At 45.3% G+C, this 6234-nt stretch overlaps 1 pseudogene; it reads right to left on the bottom strand.

The window, feature by feature from the left end:
* Positions 1 to 1824: 1824 nt before the first annotated feature.
* Positions 1825 to 5953, bottom strand: LOC112072960 (ribosome biogenesis protein bop1-like; annotated as a pseudogene).
* Positions 5954 to 6234: the final 281 nt, after the last annotated feature.

Raw genomic sequence — 6234 nt, 5'->3', positions numbered from 1 at the left:
GCGTGTGTAGGCCGAGCCCTGTCTCAGTCTGGTTCTGCCTGGTGTGACGTCTCCCCGGCTACTGGCAACCCAGTCAGCTAATTTATTACAGCAGAAAAACTCATCTGCTCTGACTGAGCCTGCCTGGCCTGCTGCCAATCTAATGGTTTTTGTAAAATATCATGTATGGGACCAATCCCTTTGCGTTGATTAAAAATGATTTTATGCATGTCCATTTCCTCCCTCCCGGTACAGCTTGGGAGAGCTGGGAAAAACGGGACTTCAAAACAGGGACAGCTGCAATCAATTGACTGGTTTCTCTGGCTACTGCCAGTGTTAATTGATAAATGTGGTAAAGCGAACCAAACCCAACAGTTTCCTGCTTTGCTTTTTTTCTTTCTTCTTAAAGATGAAATTCAAGAGTGGAAACATTAAATGGTGGAGGAGAGACAGTGCAATGTACTTTATGAGCCATGGAGTTTTTCACTGCTCTCATGCATGTATGCAATATCAAAGCACTTCCATACTTATTTGTATGGCTCCTTAAATGTAGCGTTTTAATGTTTGGGTCCCTTCACCAATAAGAAGCTTCAGGGGGAAACTAACATTACTGCCCGCCCAAAGGGCTTTCGTGGCAACAGCTTCAGTTTTCCATCACTTTAGCTCTAGTATGCTTTCCTTGACAAAGGGAATGGAGGAACTTCCTCTGAACATTAGAAAAACAACCTTTTTTAGACCTGTCAAACAGTTTTGTGGTTTATAGTTGGCTTTTATTTATTTCCATTTTGACCCCATTGAAAGTTGATTTCAAGACCAGCTGAGTCATTCTACATGTATACATGGTGTTTGTGATGAAACAAACTGCCATCAGTCAGAGCTAAAGTAGACGAGCAGTTTGAAGTGAAACAAATTGTATTGTATTCCTAAAACACATCGCCAGGCCTACTTCTCATGTTGAATATGCCAAGTGTGTTAAAAGCCATATGGATCAATCAACTCTTTCACTATTAGCATCTATCGGCCAATGACATCATTAACGTCTATACAGGATCTTGGCCAAATCAATCCAGGAAATCTGACCTACATACCAGAAAGAGAGGATATTCACAACCAACTGATTAGCTATAAAGAGGAAATGTAGTTTTAGCAGCTATAAACGCTAGCTAATTTATAAATTACTTGGCATTTGATTCATGGCCATACATTGTAATAAACCACAAAACATTTCAACAGTTGAGACGATTAACAGTTGAGGTACACATTTCTACGCTCTAATATTTAGAACATGCGTATCAGTTGCACTGTATATTTCTTCGTTCCCTCATGGTCGCTGTTGAGATCTACATTGAATAACATTGCTTTCAAGAAAACCTCAAAATGACAACGATTCTATAGACCTCAAATTTAGTACATTTGTTTGCCAGAATCAATTTCATTCACAATATTTTCAGATTTAGACCATAGCTAGAGACAGACCGACAGACTGTCTTCGTCACACTATTCCCTATATAGTGCACTAGTTTTGAACAGAGCCCTGCCCAAAAGTAGTGCCCTACATTGCCATCTAGGACAAAGGCAATGATACAGCGATGTGAGAGAGGGAGGGAGCCACAGGTGTACAGTGTAGTACAACACGGCCTTGCCTCGTCTTGACAGAGAATGATATATAATCCACCACTTTCTGAAGAATCTCGTCTGGGGCTGAGCTGAGGAGCAAAGGAAACCCACTTCCACGTCCTTGGTTGCATATATTTCAGAGGTTTTGAGTTCACCCTTCTTGACCCGCCGGCCACCGACGCAAAAGAGAAGAGTGAGACCCAAACAAAACACACACGCTTCAAACGCTTCAGGGAACACCAGTTTTAATTAAAAAGAAATACTTGTAGCAGACCGACAAAGTTGTTGAGAAAAGGAGTCAGAAGATTTTACAATAAAAAAAAAAAAAGGGATCACACATCGCCATACATAGTGTTTGTGATCGAAACAAGTCCTGCAGAACCTCAACTGGACATGACTTTGGTTGCATACACTAAAGACCGATATATTTACACATATCCTTCTAGGACAGGGGCTGACAGGGTCCATCTGGGGGCTCACAACATCATTGTTCTATTGTTTCTATTGGCAAGCTTAATCTCTGAACATACAGTATATTTTGTCACGGGGGCTGTCTGAAGTGTCCAAGCATTAGTGGTTTGACTCTTATGCGCTGCTATGAGGTCAGCTGCACAGAACAGCAACGTAGATGGAAATAGGCTTTCCTGCCCAGGCCAGATTTGAGGTGCCGTTTGAAACCAAACATATTTTTACTGTCTCAGTTTCACTGAGGAGAGAAAGAGATTATGGCTGTGTGGTTGGTGTTCTCTTAGCTTGGAAAAAGTACTAAACATGAGGATAATATACATGATGTCAGGCACTTGATTTGATTCTTCCGTCAGGGATAGCTGTCAGAGGACATGGGAGGAGACTGGTAAGTGTCTTAAATACAGTACACATATTGCTCAGATATAGCCCTATGTGGGCTCTGGTCAAAAGTAGTGCACTATACAGGGAATAGGGTGCCATTTGAAATGTAACCAAGGTATCCCCTATATAGTGCACCACTTCGGTCAAACTGCTCTGGCCAAAAGTAATGCACTATATAGGGAATAGCATGTCATTTGAGATAAAAGGTATCCCTATATACTGTAGTGCACTGCTTTTGTCAAACTGCTCTGGTCAAAAGTAGTGCACTAGATAGGGAATAGGGTGTGATTTGAGATGTGACCGAGGTGGTTTAGGTGAAGAGGCGGATGGTGGTGTCAGCCCCCGAGGAGAAGACCCAGGGCTGGGTGGGGTGGAAGGTCACGTCTAGGACCCCCAGATCTTGGGTGATCTGGTGACCCTTCAGTACCTTGACTGGAACAATGAGAGGATTCTGGAGCAGGTCACTGGAAAGAAAGAATGAAAGAGAGAACGAGAGATTGATTGATAGAGTTATGACAGTGCAGAAGACTGAACACAGACAATATTCTACAGTATTATATTTCTTCATTTAAAATCTCTTGACGGTTATACAGCCGAAATAAAATGTACAAATCAGGAAATATGGTTTGTAGGACACGCATCAACATTTAGACGAGTTGGAGAAGGAACGCAGGGGGAAAAACAACATGACATCTTCAGAGAGAGAGAGAGAGAACGACAGAGGAAAGGAGAGATGGTGAAAAACAGACATGACATCTTCAGAGAGAGAGAGAGAGAACGAACGACAGGGAAGGAGAGATGTGAAAACGACATTTGACATCTTCAGAGAGAAGAGAAAGAACGACAGAAGAAAGGAGGAAGAGATGTGAAAAACAGACATGAGGACAGTTGACGAGGAGAGGTGTTTATATTGTATTGGGACAGTAGGTGTGATTGGGTGATGTGACTTACTTGTAGACCATGCCGTGGCAGACGATCACGCTGCCGTCATCAGCACCAGAGGCGAATAGGGGGTAGTTCCTGTGATAAGCCACCCTCTCAAGGCCTTCTTGTGGTGCCTTGGGTCGCCAAACAGACAAAAGACTTCAGAACCAAATAAACTCAGGCCTCATGTCACGTGTGTCAACAACTAGTATTCATTGGCAATCAATAATTACAAATTATACATGAGAATGTATAGGAGGTGCCTCACCGCAGCATCTTTGTACGGTTTGGTAGAGAGGTCCAGATCAAACCAGGCCAGTCTGCAGTCATAGCTGCCACAGATCAGGTATCACCTGGCCAGGAGTAGTGTTAGTACAGAAAACATGTATTTCACTCATATATCACCACCTTCCTCCTCTTGAGAATGACCATCAAATCCCAGCTTATTGGAGGTGCATTTAGCCATCTCCACGACGTTCCAGTAGGACATACTTCCTCTCTGAGGGGACCTGTGATAGAGCACTAACCTCCAGGGTGAATGGCCATGCTGGAGATCCACGTGCAGTTGGTCATCAGCTTCTTGGTCAGCTTCTTGCTTGATGAGGTTGTAGATGCGCACGTAGCGCTGCGTGCCACGAAGAAGTAGGGCCGCAGCGGGTGGAGGAGACGCACTGCACCAGGCCCTTGTTCTTGCGGAAGGGGTTCTGCGTCCGCCGCTTGCTCACCCGGTGGATCAAGCACCTGCAGGTTGCTGTGTTGTCAGGCATGACGCTGGACAGTAGTCACCCTTACGTGCCAAACTACTGCTTTACTGCCTGGAGGAGGGTGGAAGGGAAGAAGGAGAGGGAAGGGATGGTGGAAGGGAGGTGGAAGGGAAGAAGGAGAGGGTAAGGAGGGTGGAAGGGAAGAAGGAGAGGGTAAGGGGGTGGAAGGGAAGAAGGAAGGGTAAGGGAGGTGGAAGGAAGAAGGAGAGGGTAAGGGAGGGTGGAAGGAAGAAGGAGAGGGTAAGGGAGGAAGGGAGGGTGGAAGGGAAGAAGGACGAGGGTAAGGGAGGAAGGGAGGGTGGAAGGAAGAAGGAGAGGGTAGGAGGAAGGGAGGGTGGAAGGGGAAGAAGGAGAGGGTAAGGGAGGAAGGGAGGGTGAAGGGAGACAGGAGAGAAAGGAAGAGCGGAGGATTTAAGTATGATTCAATATGAATTATATTATCACAATTCAAAACAACATTTTATTACTGTTATTACTATACAGTACTATTATCATTACTACAGTAATACATTATAGTTTAATACATATTTGTTATAATACACCTAGGACTATAGCTAAGGCAAAGGTACAGAAACTTGAAAAATATGGGTGGTAGCTAGTATTACTGTTGCAGTCTTTCCAAATGCCATAGTGCATCTGTGTCAATTTTGTCAAAGCTTTCTTTCCACTCTATTTTAAATTGGAAAAACTAGAAGCTCTTCTCTTATATGTTTCTTTCCATATACTTGAGGAAAAAGGCTAACCACAATCTACTCTGGTGTTCCTTAAAAGCCTCCAAACTACAGCTGTTGGACTAAAGGGTTTTCTGGGGTAAAGACAAAAAGTATGTCTGAATGTATCATAAGTTCCAGTATCACCATCGAGTGTTCGTCTTCTTCACTATATCCTAACATTCTGAGTTACTGTGGCCTTAAAGGGGCAATCTGGGATTCAAACAAAAACAAAGCATACACCCTCCACTTTTCTGGCAACCAGCTGAGGGATCGGGCTGGAGAAATGTAACCAGCTGAAGGGGATCGGGCTGGAGAAATGTAACCAGCTGAGGGGATGCGGCTGGAGAAATGTAACCAGCTGAGGGATCGGGCTGGAGAATGTAACCAGCTGAGGGATCGGGCTGGAGAAATGTAACAGCTGAGGATTCGGGCTGAGAGAAATGTAACCAGCTAGGGATCGGGCTGAGAAGAAATGTAACGCTGAAGGGATCGGCTGGAGAAATGTAACAGCTGAGGGATCGGGCTGGAGAAATGTACCAGCTGAGGGATCGGGCTGGAGAAATGATACAGCTGAGGGATCGGGCTGGAGAAATGTAACCAGCTGAGGATCGGGCTGGAGAAATGTAACCAGCTGAGGGATCGGGCTGGAGATCACTAGGATGCTGGAAAACCAGCTGAGGGATCGGGCTGGAGAATGTAACGCTGAGGGATCGGCTGGAGAAATGTAACCAGCTGAGGGTCGGCTGGAGAAATGTAACCAGCTGAGGATCGGTGGAGAATGTACCAGCTGAGGATCGGGCTGGAGAAATGTAACCACCTTCAAATTCAATGGAGCTATAGATGCTGGAACTGACCATGACGCAGGAGTTGGGATGATCCTTACCTAAGAGGAGTGAGGGTTACTCAGAGGGAGAGGTAGGTGTGTCTTACCTTGGGGTGGGTGAGGGTGAGGCGGTGTCCCTTGTTTGCTCCGGGCCTTCAGACAGAAGCCCAGGTGACGGCCTGCTCCTTGTCCTCCTCTGGGGGCTCGTAGGAGGTGATCAGCTGGTCTTGTGGAGCTCACCACCAGCCTGTCTCCCAGAGATGGTTCAACAGCAGCACTGTACTCTCACTGAGGAAGACAGAGGGAGGGGGAGAGACGAAGACAGAGAGAGAGAGAGACACACACAGAAAGAGAGGGAGAGCGAGAGAGAGAGAGACACAGAGAGAAGAGAGAGACAGCAACACAATTAGACCCAACCTAATCATGAGAAAACAAAAAGATAATTACTTGACACATTGGAACAATTAACAAAAAAACTGAGCAAACTAGAATGCTATTTGGCCCTAAACGAGGAGTACACAGTGGCAGAATACCTGACCACTTGACTGACCCAAACTTAAGGAAA

The sequence above is a fragment of the Salvelinus sp. IW2-2015 genome, unplaced genomic scaffold (genome assembly GCF_002910315.2).
Source record: "Salvelinus sp. IW2-2015 unplaced genomic scaffold, ASM291031v2 Un_scaffold2106, whole genome shotgun sequence".
Taxonomy (NCBI): domain Eukaryota; kingdom Metazoa; phylum Chordata; class Actinopteri; order Salmoniformes; family Salmonidae; genus Salvelinus; species Salvelinus sp. IW2-2015.
The sequence above is the reverse complement of the archived record's forward strand: the minus strand, read 5'-3'. Positions and strand labels throughout refer to the sequence as shown.